The sequence below is a fragment of the Watersipora subatra genome, chromosome 11, assembly GCF_963576615.1.
Source record: "Watersipora subatra chromosome 11, tzWatSuba1.1, whole genome shotgun sequence".
Lineage (NCBI taxonomy): Eukaryota > Metazoa > Bryozoa > Gymnolaemata > Cheilostomatida > Watersiporidae > Watersipora > Watersipora subatra.
The window spans coordinates 38,629,556-38,652,142 of record NC_088718.1 but is presented as its reverse complement, the minus strand read 5'-3'; the positions used below and the strand labels follow the sequence as shown (position 1 = coordinate 38,652,142).

At 34.0% G+C, this 22,587-nt stretch overlaps 1 long non-coding RNA gene across 1 annotated transcript; it reads right to left on the bottom strand.

Annotated features, from left to right (window-relative positions):
* Positions 1-1,093: 1,093 nt before the first annotated feature.
* On the bottom strand, positions 1,094-3,147 carry LOC137408803 (uncharacterized). Its single transcript, XR_010980134.1, has 2 exons — positions 3,080-3,147; positions 1,094-1,662 (listed from the first exon to the last, which is right to left on the bottom strand). It is a non-coding gene; the product is annotated as an uncharacterized lncRNA (long non-coding RNA).
* Between the last annotated feature and the right edge of the window lie 19,440 nt (positions 3,148-22,587).

The following is a 22,587-nucleotide window of genomic DNA, read 5'->3' as shown; positions in this document are numbered from 1 at the left end:
GGGATTTATTGGAAAATATGTTTAGCCAGCTGGGACCCTTAAAGGCAGAAGAAGAAAAGCGCTTGAAGGGCCTCCTAGACTTTAAACTGTGTGCAAGAACGTGGTCACAGCACAATTAGACAAAGCTGTGGGGTACCCCCAAGGAAAAAATCGGGATGATAACACTTAAAGGTAAACTTGGCCACTGAAGTGATACAAATGAAAATAATATCAATATAAAGTTAAAACATCCAGCTTCAATTTGGCATAATTGTTTTTTTTTGTAGACCTCCCCAGTTCAGAGATACAATAGTTTGAAATGCTTTAATCCCACTTCTAATGCTTTGAAACCATTGTTTGGAATGCCCAGGTTCTAGCGAGCGTGCTATTATGATGTCTATAGTTACCCATCACCAAAGAAACCGACAGAGTAAACGCTGCAACTCGATCATAATAGTGTAGCTGATATCATTATTGAAAGAAAGAGACAGACGAGTGATGATAGCAACTAGTGACATTATTTTGGCTTCTTTTGAGCATTTTAACTGTGATCAAGTTTTTTGATTTTACTATTGAAAGTTCCTGGCACTCAGATAACCTCAAACATCAAAAACTATCATAAATGATAAAAAAAGTACCAATACTTTCTAAAAAAATTTACCGAATTTTTGTGTAAGTTCATCTTTAAGTAATGTCTAGTTAGGCTAAGTTTTACTGAGTTAGACTGATTACACTAAAATCTCAAGTCTAACCTAAGCCATCCATACATGATGTCAAAAAAGTCATTAGAATACCATTGCTAAGTTTACCGTGATTTCTTTTCAACAAGGAAATATCATCGGGTTTTTCAGGCATTATTTGAAGCGTTCTAACAGAGTATTTTGAAATATTTTTCATTGTGATTTGACTTTCCTGTCATAGCAAATATTTATTTCACTTTTGATTATATTTGTGTACTTGTATTCTCTTACAACACTTTTATAAATTAAAATAATGTGGTATAATTGGTGCCCAATGATAGATTATGCTTTGATTCATAACTTGTTTGTTTTAAAACCAGTCTTAGAGGTTTTGCAGACAACAAGCTAGCTACAAGTTAAACTGCGTAGTAATATAAAAGTGCATTTATGTATTGTTTAAGAGCATGAATGAAATGCATTTTCATCAATTGTCCTTTAACAAACCAATTTGCACACATAAATATAAAACAGTAAAAAATTATACTATGTAAAAATATTAAAAACTCAAAACTCTGTGGATGGGGGTTATATGTATTCAAACTCATTAGAAATAAATATCTTCAGTTACTCCACTTAAAATGCCTTTCATAAATAGTTTGCAAAACTAGGAAAACAAAAGCAAAAAAAAAACAAGACCCAGTTACTTTTTAAACATATAATAAAATTGGCGAAATCAGAACTTTTCGTTGATTGACCTTGTTAATGTAATTTTGCCAAAGCTCTCAAGGAAACTTGTGCGCTTCCTATTGTCTGTAAATGAGAATTTCAGCTATGCACATATTTCCAGGTGTCAGTTTGATGAACTTGATGAAGCCTGTATTTCTTGCTGTCCTCGAAAGAATTACAGGATTAGATGTGGCTGGATTGGTTGTCATACGAAAGGTATTTGGCAAATTGTCCTTTGTTTCACCATAAAATATTCTAATGCGTCCGAGGCTGGCAGCTAAAAAAGATTTCTGCTATTGACTACTTCCTTCGAGCTGACTTGTGACTTACAACTCCGGCCTTGCACCAGTGGATTCGAAACAAGCCAACTAACTAGTGTACAGAACTTGTATTCGTAACTACTGACTAGTATACAGAGCTTGTATTCCTAACTACTGACTAGTGTACAGAATTTGTACTACTAAATCCTGACTAGTGTACAGAGCTTGTACTCTTAGCTACTGACTAGTATACAGAGCTTGTATTCCTAACTACTGACTAGTGTACAGAGTTTGTATTCCTAACTACTGACTAGTGTACAGAGTTTTTACTACTAAATACTGATTAGTGTACAGAGCTTGTATTCCTAACTACTGACTAGTGTACAGAGTTTTTACTACTATACACTGACTAGTGTACAAAGCTTGTATTCCTAACTACTGACTAGTTTACAGAGCTTGTATTCCTAACTACTGACTAGTGTACAGAGTTTGTACTACTAAATCCTGACTAGTGTACAGAGCTTGTACTCTTATCTACTGAGTAGTGTACAGAGCTTGTACTACTAACTACTGACTAGTGTACAGAGCTTGTATTCCTAACTACTGACTAGTGTACAGAGTTTTTACTACTAAATACTGATTAGTGTACAGAGCTTGTATTCCTAACTACTGACTATTGTACAAAGCTTGTACTCATTGTGTTTATTCTTGCACCAAAACAAATCATTAGTGATACATGTGTAAGCTTGATTATAATGAATGTTTATGCCATAGCTTAGCAATAAAATAAAACATCTTATAATCTTATAACAAAATACAAAACATTATTTAAAGATGAATTTTTTAATCAGAAAGCGTCGGTATTTTCCTATCATTTGCGATTGTTTTTGATGTGTGAGATGATCTGCTTGACAGAATATTTCATGATTAAAATCGACAAAACTTAATTACGATTACATGCAAAATGTTGTCAGTAGTTATTACCTTGTGATAGTGGATATCAGCTATTGATTTTAAGTTGCACCGTGACACATCTCTATTCTGGTTTTATCATTGCGACTAATACACGTCATAAACTTCATCTTTGCTCGATCTGAGCCTTTCAACGACGATAAAGCTTTTCGATTTTAATCTTAAAACACTGTGGCAGACAGATCGCCTCAAATATCAAAGACAATCGCAATTGATAGAAAAATACTGACACTTTCTGATGAAGTCTAAATAGAATTTTTTGTTAATTCACCTTTAAGAGTTAAAAACATGGCAGGCAATAAATGATTGACCAAAAGCTTTTTTTGCGTACATGAACTATAATAATCTTTTGCTAATTGCTTCTCAAATGCAGTAAAGTGTATATAACTGCTGGAAGGCCATATAAATTTGGTAAATATGCATATTAATTAGGTGACTATAACTGAGATATACAGCTTTTACCGTAGTCATCATTTCCATAGATGTGAATTTCTACTACTGTCTCGAGTGACCCAAGTTCGACCACAATGTACTACAAAAAATAACAATGTGAGAATGATTTTGCTATTCCAGAGAGTACGCTCTGTTTATAGCATTACTAAACATATGCAAAACTGTTTGTATAAGGCTTAATACTTAGTTTGCACAACTAAAAACTTCATAAAAATTTAATCTTTGCTATTTGATTTTTTAAATAGATTATTTAAAATAAGAGTAACAATTTCTAAACATTTTAAACGACAATAAAATTACTGATAATAATGAAACTGATGGTAATACTAATAAAGAAATAACCAGCTGTATAAACTCTGACTGTAAACCAAAAAAATGAATAATAAACAGAGGCAGACTATACTAGCCAAGCTTTAATACCGAGAGTGTGAGATATGTCAACACAGTAAATCAGGTATATTTATCAGCTTTACAAACTTATTCATTGATATTTTATGGTACTAGTATGAGCTAGCATGTAGATCCTTGGAAAAGGTTCAAACTACCACCATTAAGTATAAAAGTATTAAAAATAATTCCATAATAAACCTCTGCGTTAAAGTGCAGGTACATTAGTGCGTTTATTTAGCAAACACACCAGTGTAGTGTTGCAATGTTGTATGAATACACAAAATCTACTATATATATGTTTATGCGCTAATTGCCAACATTTAGGTACCACTACATAATTTCTCATTATATATATATTATATAAATTAACCTTATTGTTTTAAATATGAGGGTGCAAAAGCTGTTCAAAACAAAAGCGCAGAGATTTGCTCCCAGTTTTTGCAAACAAGCTTTGAATCAATAGCATTGAAACACTATTCTGCAGTAAGAGTAAGTATATTACAGGGTTTCCACTTGTGTAGCAGACAACAGTATCATAGTCCAAGTCATACACCATATTTTTCCCGCCAGAGATTGGAGAGTTTTTTTCGACGATCTCCACTAGAAATAAGAATAACAACCTTTTAAAGACAGATTGGGCATAAATATACCGAAATATAATGACTAGGAAATTAGGAATTCTGTTAGAGTTTCAACATCTTTCAATCTTTAAAATTGTCTTAGCTTAAGGCTACAAAAACTCGCACGCACACATGCACACATGCATGGACAAACATAAACACACAGGGACGTGCGAGTGCAAGTACGCATGCACAGACACACATGTTCACCGGCACGCAAGTAAAGATTTGAAGAAAACATTCTCTTGTTCTACCTTCCTTTTGGTAAAAGTCTATATATGTAGGTTATATCATATTTCAGACTTCCATCAATCGATGAAACAATTTGAAAGCGTCGCTAGTTGATTGAAGATCAAGCCGAGTGCTGATCTTACTCCTTACCTATCGAAACAAGCTTAGATGCAGTAGTTGTAGTAGTAGGCGTAGTTGTAGTTGTTGGCTCCGCTGTTGTAGTTGTTGAGGTCGAGGTCGAGGTTGAAGATGTTGTGGATGTGGTAGAGGTGGTCGACGTTGTCGAAGTAGTTGATGTAGTAGAAGTGGTTGAAGTGGTTGAAGTGGTCGATGTTGTAGATGTGGTAGAGGTGGTAGTCGGAACAAAGCCGGTTGTATATGTGTAGCTATCAGGATCGGAGCAGTTAACAAGATTGGAAGATAGAGAGATAGAACAGGACATGGTGTTGGGGTTGTACGAATAGCCAAAGCACATCTGATCGGCAGTTGAGCCGAGACATTTCGGGGCACACTCTTTCAGAGAAGCTGCCTCCAACGAGTATTGCACTGCTTCGAGGCAGATATCTTTAGGAGTTCGTTTGAAAAGTTGGCCTGTCCATTCACCCTAAAACACTATCATGCCTGTATGTTCAGCTACTGCAAGTACACACAACTCCGACCCCTTTTGTTTAAGCATTCTAAAACTCTCATAGCTTCTGAACATACGATATGGCTTTTACATTCATGCTGCATATTTGGAAGCTAATTTAAAAGAAATGAAAAATAAAAGATCTATAATAAGGCACTCAGGAAATGCCAATTTAGTTTATTATCATAGCAACCATGCAGAAGGTCAGTAAAGCCTGGTTATTAAATATTTATTCTGATACGAAAAAATAAATTTCACTTGTCAAATCCATAGATATAATAAACCCTAGATTGGCGAATAGCTATCATTACAATGGACCAAAAGTGAGGCATATAATTGGCTACTGTTTTCATGACATTATGTCACAGTGATGTGCATCACAGCAACAGAGCCTTCAATTGAGCAATGAATTTAGTAGTGAAAGCATGGTTGTCATACTATTTTTAAGTCATAAACGTAACAATAAAACCAAATTCTTGACGAAATGTCATCAGAGGAGACTACAACACTCTATGTATGTGAACCCACAATAAAAATTTTCAATAGTTGGTAAACCTAACATTTGCACATGTACTATATCATTGCTTCAATTTGTAAGAAACTACTGAAAACAAACTATCAACTCAACTGAACTTCCTTGTCTTATCATGGTCTCATAACAACAAACATAGTACTTTTCTATGAATATTCTGAATTGAAAGTGAAGTGAATGAATGCTTGGGACAATCATTACATTACAACAACATATATTACATACTTGTCTCTCAGCTGATAAGGTTGTAATCTAGCTTGGCATGATTGATCAAATCCCTTTTTGTCTTATTCCAAGTAATGTAACAATATTCATTCTATTACATGTATGTATTGTTAATGTTTAGGCTAAGAACAAGTCAAGCCGCAGCTGGTGCTGTGACTATAGATTAGGGATGGCATTGTGGTTTGGACAGGTGTTATCGACTATTGTTGGAGTTGTCCCACCGATAGCTATTGAATTATCAATGAGCAGACAGAGTTCACCGATAGTTATCGCGTGACTTGGCAGCTGGTAAAACTATTGCATTATCGTGCCTGAAAAGATTGAGGATTGTGGAAAGGGATAGGAAAAGCTGCAGAAAAAACTACAAAAACTACAGGCAAACTCGGATAACTCAAACTTCACTGGGCCGAACGAAAGTTTTCGAGTTATCAGAGCGTTAAAGTTATCAAAGCACTGTCACAAGTCCGTGTATTTATTAGTAGATAAATGTACATATACAAATTATATATAAATTAAATGCATAGATGGCTTGTTGCAAATTAAAAGGCTTCTACTGCGAAGTTTAAAAAAAATGTCACCAAAGAGTATAGAGACTTTTTTATCACTTGAGATTGGTTTGTTGTTTTAGGTGATGTGATTGCCAAGACGTTTTCAGATTAAAATTGGCAAAACTTGATTGTTGTTGAAATGCTCAGAAAAAGACATCTTTTTCTTTTGAGCGTTTAAACCAAGATCAAGTTTGTCGATTTTTCTTTAAGTTTTTTCGAGGGCTAGCTCACTTTTTTTGCTTTCAGCAGGCCATTCGCTAAGTGGATCGTTGGAAAATTTGATTTTTTGCAAACCTTTAGAAAAGTCGTTAACAAAAATATTTTGCCCATGATTGTAATCATGACGTCTAAGAACTACTAAAAGTTGAGGTTTATCTCTATGGCTTGAAATAAAGTGATATTCTAAAGCGATAACAACAGTCACAGTAGCCGTTGGGCAAAAAACTGTTTGAGTTAACCATGTGTTCGAGCTATCCGAGGGCGAGTTATCCCAGTTTGACTGTATCTGCAAAACTATTGAGTTATATTCTTTTTATTATTCGATAACGATATATATGTTTCGGATGTTTTGATAGGCTAAAAATTAGCAACATATTCATATCGAGAAGACAACTACCGACTATCGCAATCGACTATCGAGCTATCGTGCAACCCTACTATGGATGCTCTAACAATCTTGAGAAATGCCGAGAACAGGCATTTCACCGCTTTCTAAACGAGAAATGAGCTGAAACCCGTAATGCTTGGGTAAAGGCGGTGCGAAGACAGGATTGGACCCCAACATCAAGCTCTGTAGTATGCAGTAGACATTTTGAGAAAGACCACTACAAAGTTACACCAAGTATTGGAAAAACCAATGCTAAAATCTAATTCAATAACTACATTATTTACAGCTTATTCAACCTACCATCAGCCAAAAGCTGTGAAAAGATGGACACCAACAATAAGAACAGCAAACCTGCTGAAATGTGGAAGAAAATCTCAGAGAGCAATCTCTGTTGAAAATCTCAGTTAAAAACAGAGGAAGACTGGCGAAGCTAAACTCATTGATAGGTCGAATATGTATGGCTGCAGAAAAGTGCTTACAATCACACATGGAGAGCTATGGTATCACACAGAGAGTTTTTAAACAAGCCACAGACAATAACATATATCTCATTACATAACCTTAATCAAGGTTTTACATGTACAGTGCATGCCAACAGTCTACTCAAAACTATAGTAAATCGCTATATTAAAATCAGAATACACTATGCCGCTTCAAAGCAAGAATCTAGTTCAACCAACCTTAGACAAAAACTATCTCGTCTAGTTATTTTCAGTCATGTCTAATGGGTGTTTAATACAGTGGTCCAGCTTAACTGCTTCTAAATCTCATATGATTCATTAGTTTGTTATTAGTTTAATTTCTATTTGGTCACTCATTGTATTATCAATGATATAGAAGCATCTAAATCATTGGTATTATCCACTACTATGTGTGTAAGATTCTTGCCTTTCTCATCCAAAAGCAGTTTTATATATTATCAATAAAATATGCAGTCTCAGATGCACAAACTATGGCAACATTGTGCAGTTTCTAGTGTTAAGTCAATAGAAATTCATAGATCAGTTGATTCACTCTACACATCACCATGATGTTGTGTCATGCTATATATACACCTCACTCATTTTCATTATTTGCATATCTAGAGTTCATTATATCTATGGTCAAATCTCAGCACATTAAAACTTGACACGGCAAACTCTGACACAGTCAGATATATGTCAACACAGTAAATCAGGTATAGTTATCAGTTATACAAACTTATCCAGTGATATTTTATAGTAATAGTATGAACTAGCTTGTAGATACTCGGAAAATCTTAAAAATACCATCATTAGATAAAAAAATATTAAAATTAATTCAATATTTAACCTCTGCGCTAATGTGCAGGTACATTAGTTCTTTTACAGAGCAAACACACCAGTGCAGTTTTGCAATGTTGTATGAATATCCAAATCCACTATATATATTTATGCGCTAACTGCCACGATCTATGCTTGTGTCGGTCTCCTAGTTTTTTTACTTTAAATACAATTTATTTTCCTAAACAGGAGTAATTTTGTCTTTGTTTTCTGCTCCCTGTCAGAATTTCTTCATTACATTTTATTAGTATTCACACGCTATTTTATGCTAGTACTTTAAGATATCGATGAACAGTAGGCAGCAGTTAACTGTGCCTGAGTCACTGTTCTGATACTTCCATAACGCTGTCAGTATTGATGTCTGTCGGGTCTGGTAAAGTCAGCCTTGGTTTACCCCTTAACCTTTTGATTCACAATCTCTCTATATCAACCGCTAAAGGTAAACCCTTGTGATGCCTAAGATTTTGTTCATTTTCAATGAGGCAACCCATAGGTGGGTGTTTAAGAAGCTGGTTGTCAGGAACCAGATGAAGGTTGAAAACCAAATATTCTTAGCGACATGGCCGAAGGCACGAAACGTTAGTCTGTTTGTTTTATTTACATTAAATCATAACAACAAGATGATAGACAAAGTAAAGCATGGCTATTCAAGGCGCAGAGCCCGAGTTAACAGATGAGACTGTAAATGGAAAAAAATTTGTCAAAGCATAAGAAATTAGAACAAATCTACTCCAGAGAGTCCAGCTAGTACTGCTTCAAGGCAGCCCTAAAACAGTCAGGATTATCAATTTTCCTTAGCCAAATTAGCAAGGGATTCCATGCTGATGACACACGATAAGCAAGCCATCTATTGCCACCAGTAGAAGAGGAGGGTGGAAGAGTTAATGAAAATAAAGAATGACAGAGTGTTGCAATGTGTTGACAAGTTACATGTGGTTTGGGATTTAAATTGTATGAAGGCTAAAAGACATATTCTTAGTTGGTATAGTTGCTGTATAGGCAAAATACGAGATCTTTTAAACAAAGGAGGTGAAGGAAATAGGAGTTTTTGTGATATATTATTCTAGGCAATCTCTTTTGGATGATCAAAATTTTGTTTAAGTAGCTCGTTGGAGCATTTCCCTCTGATCCCAATCAATAAACTATTTTACTGTTTATTAGAGTATTATATGTATTTTTGGTAATATGGCATTTTTGGTAAGATCAATGAGGCCTGACCGATAAGCTTTTTGGGATAAGATTTTGGCAAAGATATATAAGATAAACTTTAATAAAGTAAAATAAAATACCTTTTATTCACTAATTTAGAAAATAAAATTTTATTATTAAAAAAGCAAAAGGCTATAAATATTTTTCATACAAAAATTATGTTTAAGGTGCTTTTTGAATTATAAAGCCCATTTATCTCTGAAATAACTCTGAAATTTAAATTAGTTCTCTTTTTATGAAACATCTGAAGCTCCTAGCAAGTGTGGTGTAGTGGCTAACACACTGGACTGACAGGCTGCAGGTCAGTGATTCAAATACCGCCTGGGTGTGAGAAAAAACAACTAGTCATATATCGCTGCTGTGCTAGTGGACACACCCCTGACAGAAAAACCTGAGGGAGGCAGCACCAAATCACCTCTGTACTCTCTCAATCTCAAGAAAACTCACTAAATGCCTACTTTCAGCAATGAGAGACGATCATGACATGAGAGATGTGCTTATAGCAGAATAATTTTAACCGACAGGCTTTGTTATTAGATAATTATAACTTTATCCGTTGGTAACGATACTGAGGCAACAACAACTGCTACCATCAATATTGTAGGTGACACCTTTTATATTCAGAATAACCAAAGGTAGATAATAGCCTTTCAGTGATGAATCAATAATTGGCTATAATCTACCTGCAGGTGGTCGGACACCTAACGTCATGCTATTGATTAATAAAAACTATAAGCCCATTCGGTGATAACTTTCTTTAACATTTTCTGTCTCACTCCACCTGAAGAGGCGTTATTGTTATGTTCATATGTTGATTATGATTCAAGGTTAATTATCATTGTACGATTAGTGCTGTAATCTTTCAATAATTTTATTTTAAACAGAAATGTTTTTTAAGTTATACTATACATTATTCACAAAAAAAAGAAAACTGAAAAAAGAAAAAAGGGCAACAGCTCCTAAAATTAAATACGTTGTTTGACATATAGGGTTTACAATATATTTCTCTGTTAAGAAAACAGATATTAGGTAGAAGATTTTAAAAACAGCTAGCAATGATGGTTTCAAAATAATGATGGAAAAAATGAAAAAATAATAAATTAGTATGACTTTATATACTTTAAAAAATTAAATTTAATATCATTTTTACTTAGTTGTTTGCATGGGTCTCCAAAAGGGTTTTAACTCATTTTTGATTATACATGTATTTGTTCATGCCAAAACAGTAGTAAGCAAATATTCATCTTAGACTGGTGCTCATTCATGAGTTTTTTCTGTGTATAAAACAAACCTAAAAATTTACCTACCCTGTCTTGGGCTAAGAATATTGATTTTGAGTTAGGAAATCTTTACGCCAACACAATCAGTAGATGGTAAAAAAAGATGGTTTCCATATAGCGAGGCATTGGTTTTTTGAGTAGGCAAATAAATCAAATGTTTTCTAATGTGAATTGAGTAGATACTTTCTTGAACATCTGCATGTTACAATTGACTACCATATTTTCTGGGCCATGAGTTGCAGTTTTTTTATTGTTTGGCCAGGGTGCACCTTATACTCTGGAGTGACTTACGTATGTGTGAAATTATTGAAACATTATAACGGACCAAACAAAAAACAAATACTCGGGCTTGTCAAAAAGCTTGTGAGAAACTGGTGAAAGGCAAAGGCTACTTTTACTGGCATGAAGAAAACATAAGCAGTCAATCAAGGGCTAAAAGCTAGGTAGAAAACATTTCTACCTCCGATGTCAGCATAGTTGAAAAAGAACACCACGGTTGAAGTTTTTATTGGACTTTTGCTACCGCGGATTTGCACTGATTATAGATTAATTTGGTAAATTTCTTAGCATATTATTTATGCTACAGTTATTAGAATAACTTTTAACATGTTATGTTAACATGCTCATTTTTGTTACATAGAGTAAGCATACCATTCTTTCTGTGGTTACTTTGAATTTTTTAAAATTGTTTGTCATTTAAATTCTAAGTGACATGTCTGTTCTTACTGTTCAATTTTACCAAACAACATTCACCAAAAAATATGTCTTATACTCTAGTGTAGCTTAGATATGTTTTTCTTCCTTCTTATAATTTTATCAGTGTGTGACTTTTACTTCAGGGCAACTAACAGTCTCAGAAAACATGGTAGTTATTTTCTGATTGGGTTGATACAGGACGTTAGCTTTTATTGAGCTAGATAAGTACTTGATCAAACATCAAAATTACTAATTTTTTTAACAGTTTTCTAACCAGTTTAGTATTTGTGTATGACGCTGTAAGCCTACAGATATTATCTTCATGCTCAGTGAAAGCCTTTTATTAAAACCCACTTGAGAAGAGGATTCAAAGCAAAGGAAGGAAATCTTTTTTTATTAAAATACGTGAAGCATAAGAAATCTTTAGCAAAAAGCGCCCCACTAAGAGCTTGTCTTTATATTAGAATGAATAGATTAATGCGTGTAAAAACTGTGGCTATCCCAAAGTGCAGTACTTCTGTGTTAGTAACTCTAAAAATTAAATAGATGTTAGTGCTAATGTTTCTCTTAAAACGACGATTTAATTGTATAAGTGCTGTTATAATGATTTTATAAAACATACATTCAGTACATTTGTGCATATTTCTGATTGTTTCATTGAAATGTATTTGCAGTGAAAAGTGACCATTATAATTTTAAACTAAAGTATGAAAGACTGACATTTTTCATATTATTTATTCGGAAGGAGCAAAAATTATTTGGTTTCAAATGATCTCAGAAAAAGTTTTCTTCCTTGAATGCTGTGGTTGCCGAGTAGCTAGTGTAAATTAAACTTAACAATCGTTAAGTTTTCGTTAAGTGACTTTCGCAGTAACTACCTCAACTTTGAGTATTAAACTGCTTTACCTTTGGAATATGCAAGGCTATAAAACATTGCTCCTGTTACAGACAAGTTTGAGAAATACCATTAACCAGAATTTATGTAAAATACTACTATTGCTGGCAGATTTTAGCTAATATTTTGTAATAAAAGGTAAAGTTAGATAATCTTAAAACTACAACCGTTTTGCAAGTGTCTAATGTTTATTTTCAAAACACACGCATTTGAAAATAACTAAATGTCACGCCTGAATTTAATAAAGCTATTATTTGTAATACAGTTCTAATTGTAAAGCATATTAATATATAAAGTATGTCAAACAATTAAACCCAAAAAAGAAGTCATCCTCTCATAAGAGACAATGAATAGCTTTAATGAAAAAATATATTACTTTGCATTAGCTTAGCTTGGCTGTACTGAACACCAAAAAACTTTAAAAAATTAAATCAACACCGAAATTAGGTTAAAAGTTATAACGTAACAAACTTTAAAAGATAAATATTATTCTAGATTTTAAATATAACTTTAATAATTGCTTGTGGATCATGCGAGACGTATTAGTTTTATCCCACCTTTTCATTGTGTAAATATGTGTGCATGTTAGTTAGTCTGAGTAAACGCTACGATTTTTTACATCTTTTGGTTATTTTGTCCAAACGTCGCATGCATATGCTCCATACCCTTCATCAGGTCGATGAAATATTTGGTTTTACAACTTCACCCGGCTCCTGGAATCCAGCCTTTTAAGCACCCACATGCGAGCTGTCTGATTGAAGATGAAAGGAATTATGCGTATAACCGGATTTAGTGTTAGTGTAACATATTTTTGTGCGTATGTATTATCTTTTTTACAAACTGAAACAAATCACACTGCAAGACGCCGTCTACACACATGCAGTAGATAACTTTTTCTATGCACACAAGAATTGTAGTGCTTGCAACCTAAACTTTAGCTGTTGAATTATCTTTGGTTATCATAGAGCCATCGCTCCTACACCTGTCAGCTCCTGTTCGCTTAAACAAGCTGAGTGACATTCATGGTCAATAAAGAATGCTATAGAGAAACATCAGTTTATCGCACTAGTGAAACAACCCCTACTTAACCTAAATCTTTATGAAAAAATCGCCTACACTGCTGAAATGTGGAGTGACACTTTCTTGACAGCCCCTGTTAAATGTGCTGTCATGTGACATAACACATACATGACAGCCCCTGGTAAATTTGCTGACATATGGAGTGACACTTACATGACAGCCCCTGTTAAATGTGCTGTCATGTGACATAACACATACATGACAGCCCCTGGTAAATTTGCTGACATATGGAGTGACACTTACATGACAGCCCTTGTTAAATGTGCTGACATATGGAGTGACACTTACATGACAGCCCCTGTTAAATGCACTAACATGTGAAATGACACTTCTAAGTCAGTACCTGTTTAATGTGCTGTCATGTGACAAGAAATCTTTAAGATAGCACCTACCAACATTTCTGACATCTGACATAAAGCTCCCAAGTTAGCAATGCTGAAAACCCTTAATTGGAGACAAACTGCACCGTTTTGCCTCTAATCACTTGGGTTACACATTAGAAAATATTAAATCTATCCTACCTCAATCAGTGCTGGAATAAGCAGAGAAAGAAAGCCGAACACAAGTAGCCTCGACACTGCCATAGTTGCTCTCAGAGTTGCTGTCAGGATTGCTGTCAGGGTTGCTGTCAAGTTCACTCCTCCTTTGAGCTAACAGTATCTGTTTTGGGTACGCGCATTGCCCATTTAACAGAAAATCAATATCGCTCCTTCAGCTGGACAATGGGTAACAAATTCAATGCCGAGGATTAAAAGGCTCACAATACGCTTACATCATTATTTTTCTTTTCTCAACAAATAAACAATGATTATGGCTGAAGATGCGACCCACTAACCTGCTGATAAAAACGTTCTTATTGATTTGCATTGTTCCTCTCGCCAATAGAATGCGCTAGGCATATGCATCGTTACCCACGCATGAGCTTTCACGCAATCAAACTCTTAATTGAATCCTCCAATCAATAACTGAAGCTTGCTCCGGCCTTTTGAGCATCTTTTGAGCACATCACAGTGTTGCTAATATTGCGATGGGAGACGACTTATATATTGTTTAAATGCTTGCTCGAGAGTTGCTAGAAATTTGATTTCCTACATAAACAGTAGATACTTGCAGCTTGGTCAACAGCAAAACTTTACACACAATTTAATTTAAATTTACTATAAATTGTGTTTCAAGTTAATAAAAGAGTAAATATATTTATAAAATTTAGGGCGAGAAAATTACAGAAAGTAAAATTATTGCATAGCCAAGAGCAGAATGTCAATATATACACTTGTTATTGATTATTGTCATAACTTCGACCACTAAGTTCTCTTTGTTCACGTTTAGTTAATGTTCTTTTAGCATGTGTTCCATGAGCTCGAAACCCTTGAATTCTTCAGACTTTGTTAATCTTTGGCCCAAAGTCACAAATGCTTAACTTAGAGTCGGATCAACAGAGCTTTATGTTACAACACAGCTAGTTTTATCACAGAATTACAAGTACTATTAACTATTATTGTTATTATGCTTAATTATTTATACTGATTTTCCTTGAATGCTTAAAACAAAGTTTGTTTAGCTAATTTTCAAAATGTATATATTTTGGAGCAGCTTGTTTGTAGCAAAGCATTTCGTTTTGTCAGTTTCCGAGCCGATATTTAGAAAGCACGTTCATTTTACTACTGAGAACTCGCGGCTACAAGGTAGCAGATCCAACTTGTACAATTCAACTTGCTAAAGAAATACAGATTCTTTCTTATGACAGCCAATGCTATTATTATATAACTAGTTAGCTCTAATGGGAGCCCACAGTTATACAATTTTATATGGTGTTATTTTTGCCTTTGTGAACTGCTTTTGCAAAAGTAACTTACTCTTTTTCAGCAAAAATGTACATTTAACACAACTTTTATTGTGGAAGCAAAGAAAGGTGGCACTCTAGCTGTACAAAACCACACTTCTGGCGAGCAGGTTTTTCTCATTACTTAAACTATGAAAACAAAAAAGTTCAAACACCTGATCGTAGATTAATAAATCCAGCAATGAGCAATTCATTTGTTATAGAGGCGACAACTTCAAGTTTCCTTTTGCGCCATACTACCAGCAGGACAACCTGTTTAATTGTATTTGTTTAAACTTGCGTTCATTTTTGCATTTAATCCTTTGAAGTTAGCCAATAGGTTGCCAAAAGCTAGCAAGCTCATGAAAACATTTATGGAAGTCCATGCTCCGTTTTATTAAAAAGATACTTTGACAAAGACGGTATGTTTTTTAATTCGAAAAAACTTAAATTTCTTTATTAGGCCTTTTGTGTTATTTTACTTCTTCCAATTTGAGCTATAAACACACTTATCAAACTTTGCCAACTTTCTCAACATTTCCAGTAAAAGTGAGTGCCCTCTATTTAAAAAAGAAGTAGCATTGTGATAGGTATTGTATCCAAGCAACCAATAGTGACATAGCATCACTAAACTTCAGTGTTTAAACAATATGTGTCTAGTTTTCAAGTTTTAGAAACGGTTTCATAAAATAAACTTTTTTTGCATAATATACAGCCACCTGTCAATAAACCTTACAACTTTGCGTTTTCTACTCAACACTGGTCTGCTGAAACTATGAGTGAGTTGAGCTTTATGAGGCTTGCTTACCCTATCTGGTTAACGTTACTTTCCGCAATTCTTAACATGTTTAGCAGAATAAAAGTTCAGCAAGCATTACTGATTCTCTTATCTTCATTGCAAAAAGCGCATCGCATATAGCTTTGTATATACTGCGACATAAAGAGGAGCAACTTTGTACTGATAGATAAAGCTATGTCAGCATTGCATTTCAACTGGTTTTTAAAAGAAACACTGAGTTGAGAAACCTTTGTTTTTTTTATAGATAAATGCCAAAATCAGTGCCTTTTTGTTTACCAATAATTCACTAAATTACTTTTAACATTTACTAGTTTAGCCTTAAGCATTTAACATTTATCTTTTAGCATTTGACATTCAGCATTTGACATTCAGCATTTAGCACTAAACAATTAGCATTTAGAGTTTATCCTTCAACTTTTGGCATGTAGCATTTTGAGTTTAGCAATTAAAATTTAGCCATAAGCATTTAGAATTTATTATTTTAGCATTTGGCATTTAGCATTTAGCACGTATCATTTAGTCTTTGACATTTAGCATCAAATAGTGCTATTCACCATTTGAGGATCATGACCTTGTTCATTTTTAATGCGTTATTTGTGTTATAATAATAGTCTATAATCAGCAATCGATAAATTCTGGAAATTACCTTGTGTTAGAAAATTGTGATTCCATATTCTCTAATATTATTAGGAGTTGCTTGTTTGTGCAAGTTTTTTCCACTGAGAGAACACAATTTCCATAGTTTGATTCTGAAGTTTATAAAATAACTAGTACCCTGGCAGTCTGATGTGTCATTATAGATTTTCAGGTGTAATAACTATGTGTACAAATATAATCAAGTACCAGTAAAGCACACAGAATATTCATAAATGCTGCAAGGTGGTTAATTAGGTCAAGGGGTTAATTAGGAGGTCAAATGGTTAATTAGGTCAAGTGGTAAATTAGGTCAAATGGTTAATTAGGTCAAGTGGTAGAGCGCTGATCTGCTAGGCCAAATATCGTGAGTGTGAATCCGTATGACGCAGTCTTTTGTTCCAACCTCTAACCATGTGTTTGGATAGACAGACAGACAGACAGATAGGTGCAGCCCTCATTATAGTAAAGATTATTCAGCCACTTAGCAGCAAACCTGAAACAGTTACAAACAATTTTTTTTTTAAGTTCAACTTTACCTTACATAGCAAAACCTTTTCTTTGTTTGCAGTTTTGTGAAGAAATTGTCTCATAAAAACTGAAATACACAGTTTTAGTTTCAGCAAATACACATAAGCTTCAAACACTATTAATTTTTTTTTATTTACTATAAAAATTGTGAAACATTTCTACTAGCAAAATCTGTGTGGTACTTATTGGTTTATCCTTACTAAAACATCACTTGGTTGTACAGGCCCTTAATTACATTACACTTTTAAAGCATTAGAATTCTTCTGCCACTGATCATAATATACCAGTAAGGCAGCCATCTTGAATTGGTTAAAAATGATATCATGCACACAGGCTAATAGATAAGGATAAAAAAAATGTATAAATACACAAACCAAACATTTGCCAATTCTTTGATCATATTATCCATCAAACTGTACATGCTAACAATTTCTATGTTTATAATAATTTTTTACTAATAAGTTTTTCTAAAAAGTACTACAGGGCAATGTTAGTTAATCTCGCTTTTGGTGGTAAGACCACTACTTGACTTGAATATTCCTAAAAATATCTTTTACTGCTAATAAGTGAGGTGACACATCTGTGTCAGCACCTGTTCAATGTGCTGACACGTGACATGATACGAGTTTAAATGTTTATTTACTTTCAATTTTTCTAGAATAGTTTGGTGAAATAACTTTTAACACCCTTTCAATTTAACAATAGAAACATACCTGCACCAAACCTTAACCATCATCAAATCGGAACTTAATTGTGAATGCATAAATATGGGAGACTTTTATCTTTGCATAGACTGACTAATGTTTTCAGTTAATCTTATCAGAAGGGAGGCAAAAAGTCAAATATGTAAATATATTTATTTAGTCACAATGCCACCTAAACGCATTGAATTTATTTACCCAGCCAACTTTGAAGCAGCACTTCCTGGCAGCTAATGGTCTGTTATGACAGGTTGGCCAGAGTTTAATTGAGTGCATTAGCTAATGAGTCTATTCAAGATGTTGACATGAGTTTGAACAAAGCAACTGCTGATCAGGTAGCTTGTTAAAAGCTGGCTCTGCTATGGCATCAGCCACTTGCTATTAATAAATTTAAAATTATAAAATATCTTAGCATTGAGCAATAAACAATTAGCATTTAGAGTTTAACCTTCAACTTTTGGCATGTAGCATTTTGAGTTTAGCAATTAAAATTTAGCCATAAGCATTTAGAAATTATTATTTTAGCATTTGGCATTTAGCATTTAGCACATATCATTTAGTCTTTGACATTTAGCATCAAATAGTGCTATTCACCATTTGAGGATCATGACCTTGTTCATTTTTAATGCGTTATTTGTGTTATAATAATAGTCTATAATCAGCAATCTATAAATTCTGGAAATTACCTTGTGTGAGAAAATTTTGATTCCATATTCTCTAATATTATTAGGAGTTGCTTGTTTGTGCAAGTTTTTTCCACTGAGAGAACACAATTTCCATAGTTTGATTCTGAAGTTTATAAAATAGCTAGTACCCTGGCAGTCTGATGTGTCATTATAGATTTTCAGGTGTAATAACTATGTGTACAAATATAATCAAGTACCAGTAAAGCACACAGAATATTCATAAATGCTGCAAAGTGGTTAATTAGGTCGAGGGGTTAATTAGGAGGTCAAATGTTTAATTAGGTCAAGTGGTAAATTAGGTCAAATGGTTAATTAGGTCAAGTGGTAGAGCGCTGATCTGCTAGGCCAAATATCGTGAGTGTGAATCCGTATGACGCAGTCTTTTGTTCCAACCTCTAACCATGTGTTTGGATAGACAGACAGACAGACAGACAGACAGATAGGTGCAGCCCTCATTATAGTAAAGATTATTCAGCCACTTAGCAGCAAACCTGAAACAGTTACAAACAATTTTTTTTTAAAGTTCAACTTTACCCTACATAGCAAAACCTTTTCTTTGTTTGCAGTTTTGTGAAGAAAATGTCTCATAAAAACTGAAATACACAGTTTCAGTTTCAGCAAATACACATAAGCTTCAAACACTATTAATTTTTTTTTATTTACTATAAAAATTGTGAAACATTTCTACTAGCAAAATCTGTGTGGTACTTATTGGTTTATCCTTACTAAAACATCACTTGGTTTTACAGGTCCTTAATTACATTACACTTTTAAAGCATTAGAATTCTTCTGCCACTGATCATAATATACCAGTAAGGCAGCCATCTTGAATTGGTTAAAAATGATATCATGCACACAGGCTAATAGATAAGGATAAAAAATTGTATAAATACACAAACCAAACATTTTCCAATTCTTTGATCATATTATACCATCAAACTGTACATGCTAACAACTTCTATGTTTATAATAATTTTTTACTAATAAGTTTTTTTTAAAAGTACTACAGGGCAATGTTGGTTTATCTCACTTTTGGTGGTAAGACTACTACTTGACTTGAATATTCCTAAAAATATCTTTTACTGCTAATAAGTGAGGTGACACATCTGTGTCAGCACCTGTTAAATGTTTATTTACTTTCAATTTTTCTAGAATAGTTTGGTGAAATAACTTTTTAACACCCTTTCAATTTAACAATAGAAACATACCTGCACCAAACCTTAACCATCATCAAATCGGAACTTAATCGTGAATGCATAAATATGGGAGACTTTTATCTTTGCATAGACTGACTAATGTTTTCAGTTAATCTTATCAGAAGGGAGGCAAAAAGTCAAATATGTAAATATATTTATTTAGTCACAATGCCACCTAAACGCATTGAATTTATTTACCCAGCCAACTTTGAAGCAGCACATCCTGGCAGCTAATGGTCTGTTATGACAGGTTGGCCAGAGTTTAATTGAGTGCATTAGCTAATGAGTCTATTCAGAGATGTTGACATGAGTTTGAACAAAGCAACTGCTGATCAGGTAGCTTGTTAAAAACTGGCTCTGCTATGGCATCAGCCATTTGCTATTAATAAATTTAAAATTATAAAATATCTTAGCATTGAGCAATAAACATTAATACTGTAAGAGAAGCTGGAAAAACTTTTTGACTATGCACCACACCAAACCCCGATCAACAATAAGATTGTACAATGTATGTATATTTGCATAAAATATTGCTGTACACATACAAGGGTGCTCTGCCTATTTCTTTCTCATGCCTCTTTTTCATACTCTTGACCACGCCCCTTTTTGTGTCGATTGGTTGTCCTCTTGGAGTTCGGGTCCTTCAGCCTAATTTCCGCCTATCTGAGCTGACTCGAAAGTCAGCCCAGACACAGGACCAGCTGGTACCCAACAAAATACTGGAGAACATTTCTTGACATCAAGTTGATACTGTGAATCAACTGACATCAATGATTGGTTAAACATCTGTGCCACATTGTCAGAGACTATGTTTACCAAGTTTATAAATTTGCGCTCCTGATTAGTTGTGGAATCATGTTTGCAGTATTTTCCTACATAAGTCCAGCTAAGATTTCTGGTAAGAGTCATTGGCAAGGCCTCCCTCAAACATCCACTAAGTTGGGGTAACAAAGCTACTCTCCAATCTGATTAAATTTGAACAAATCATTGCTACAGGAGAATCTAGTACCGGAATATAAAATGGGATTAACATGTTATACCATCATGCATGACTAGCTCTTACTCCAACACGTGAAACTGGCTGAAACCATAGATTATTGTGAAACGAAATAAAATCAATTTCTTTATCAAAAGTACTTTTTGCTGCATGTATGGCACTTTATTCTGAATCATATTTTTTCTGGAACTGAATATACTATGACCATCTGCGCATGGAATTTATCACAGGAGTAATTGTGATTGGATGCCCTTTTTAACGCCACCAATGGTTCTTCTGCGATTCAAATAACTGACTTACTGGTTGTATGCCAGTGCACCAATGCATATGCTTCAAGGTTTCATTTTGAAAATTTTTTGCACCAGTTGGACTTTTCCCAGCTGTGTTGCAATGAGTGAAAAATTACAAATGGTTACTTGGTTCGGCATAATGCATAAAATAATAAAGGAACTCTTTCTAGTTGTAACATTGATGGCTTTAAGGTGTTTTATGCTAAAATCTCAAAACCTAAATACATTTTCAGACTGTAGACTTATTCATTAGTAAAACAAGAGGGAGAACAACAGTGAAAATTAAGCTCTGGTAAGCATGTTAAGTTAGTGAGCTCTTGGGTTCATTATACGTAGTGTTTGCACAATCGGCAAGCATTCAAACTTCTGATTTCCTTACAATTTTAGGAGGAACACAATAGTTATGGTTTTACATGATAGCTGAGTTGAATATAGTCCCATTGGAAAGAAATAATTCATGTGTGTGGCAAGACATCAGCAAAATCTGTAGCTTGAGGTCTTCGTAAATATTGTAATGTTTTAGCCTACAGAAACCTAACACCTTTTCTTATAACAAATTTGTCTGTTGCATGCTAAATTATTTTAGTGGATTTATTGTTTATCCTTCAATTAAGTTAACAGCACCTCAATTACTTACAGTTTACAGTGGTGTTTATAGGATAATTCAGATTTTATGTATGCTGGTATAATGAAATGAAAACTTGTCATGTACCTTATTTCAAGATTTTTTTGACATGTTATCACAGGTATCCCCCAAGGTAGGAGTACCTGTTACTAGATGTCTAAGGGGATCTGAAAGCAGCATTAGAGTAAGATTCTCAGATAGCCTTTAGACACATGTTGAAGTCACTTTGTCTACCTGCTTTACTTGAGATTAAAATTCTTGCACTGTCAAAACATATTGATTGTTTCTTTAAAAAGGCACTCGCAGCTTATTGAGATATAAGTGTAAACTTTTAGACAACATCTTTACAGCTTTCCATTAGTAGAAGACCACACGTAGCTCCGTAGGTAAGACTCAATCCTATCAGTGTTGTCAAGTTTTTTCAATAAACAGATGGCTATATAAATACAAGTATAATTAACAGGTGTAAGCAAACTGCAAATTATTGATTGTAGGTGAGCTCATGAAAGCAGGCACATGCTGAAACAATGCGGGCTTAAATTGGCTGTTTGTTTCTTTAGCTGGTAGCGAATAGAATCAAGTTCCCACATCAGATGCGAACACGCTGCCAACCTCACAACGTCGGTGTGACCCTATTGATACATTTTTAACTGAAAGTACTTGCTGAAGTAATCAAAGACAACTCATCAGTCACAGAGTCATTGACCTTTAACCCTGCACAATTTGTCTAAAAAAAGAGTTTAAAATAAAAAACAAAATCATTGAAATATTATTGAAGAGTTGTGAAAAACACATTTCTCAATTAAAACAATTTAACAATAATGTAAGTTTTCTCTTGAACTGGAAGAACTGTATATTGCGAGGTATGCGACTATACAAATGATTTTTACTTAATATCGGGCTTGTTTAACGATGACTTTGGGTTAGATCGCGAAATTGTCTCAAAAATAGACATATAGTAGCTAAAAAAATGAAAGTATATTTCTTAAAATCCT